This window comes from Trachymyrmex cornetzi, unplaced genomic scaffold, assembly GCF_001594075.2.
Source record: "Trachymyrmex cornetzi isolate Tcor2-1 unplaced genomic scaffold, Tcor1.1 scaffold56, whole genome shotgun sequence".
Lineage (NCBI taxonomy): Eukaryota > Metazoa > Arthropoda > Insecta > Hymenoptera > Formicidae > Trachymyrmex > Trachymyrmex cornetzi.
Genome location: NW_017299871.1, coordinates 2446686 through 2447959, shown reverse-complemented (window position 1 = coordinate 2447959; position 1274 = coordinate 2446686). Strand labels below are relative to the sequence as shown.

At 33.0% G+C, this 1274-nt stretch overlaps 1 protein-coding gene across 2 annotated transcripts in view; it reads left to right on the top strand.

The window, feature by feature from the left end:
- Mp (collagen XV/XVIII-type protein multiplexin) overlaps positions 1 to 1274 on the top strand; it is a 300206-nt gene that overhangs the window by 271762 nt on the left and 27170 nt on the right. The window lies entirely within an intron of this gene.

Genomic DNA, 1274 nt, shown 5'->3' with positions numbered 1-1274 from the left:
GGATCAATTTAATAGTATATAGTGTCAAATTTAATTATCATTTCAGTAAAAAATAACGATATATTTAGTAGGAGCAGTGGCGACTCACATTCAGTTAATTTGACCCTATAAAATTTAACAGTGTACGAACGCGAATTATGTGAGGGTACCCAAGTAATAAGGTTGCTAAAAACTAAAATGTGTACTAAAGCCTATAATGTGCTCTTTGTTTCCTGTTTCTTGCTTTTTACATCTTGCTTTTTCCCCCTTTGCAACCGTTTTATCGACAATTGTATTTCTTGCTACGTATATTTCCTGTTTCTTCCGAAGTTCGTTAACTTTTATCTCGGGCGACATAAAATAAAAAACCGGATAGGAAAAGCAAAAAGACAAAGTGTAAAAAATAACAAAAGCAGGAAACAGAAAACAAAAAGTACATTATAGAATAGACTCCTTTATAGTTAAGAAACAGATCAGATGAAATTATTTAAAACAATAAATTTTAATATTTCGTGTATATGCATAGGAACATTCTTTTCTGCAGGTATACTTGCGGTAATCACGTTTCGAGAATAAGCAAAGCAATAGCACAACGCGGAGCGGTCCGTACCCGTTCGAGTCTCGTCATGAAATGGTAATACGACGCGACGCGACGCGGTGCGCGGCCGGCACGGCGCGCGACGACCTTACGAACTTCAAATAATAATACGCATCGTGCGTCGTCACCAAACACCATAACCGTCTACCGTAACCGTCCAGAATAGTTCCCGGAAAATTAGATACGTTGCCGTGTACGCAAAATCGCCATGCTATCGTCCAAATGTACAATGTAGCAAATATGTATGTGTATGTATATATACAGTGAGTACAAAAAGTATTCGTATACAGAGAAAATATTTTTTAAAAAAACTTTATTTTAAAAAATTAAATATTATCTAGCGAGAAATGAGTCATCGAACTGATGTCGAATCGATATCGATACGATGATTTCAACACCAATTTGACGTCGATTCGACGTTTAATTGATGATCATTTCTTGTTGGGTAATAAATAATTTATTCACAAAGTATAAAATAGATTATATGTTTCTTAAAATTATATATGCCAAAAAGATGTGTATTAATTATAGAAAATATATCATCTGAAAAATAAGCGAAAATTAAAAGTTTCATTGTTTGAATGCTCAAAAAGTATTCGTATAATCGAGAAATTTAGCTTATAATATCAGAAATACATGCGAAGCTCATTTGTATATGTTAGAACAGAATATATTCATTGTATAAAATTGCTAATTA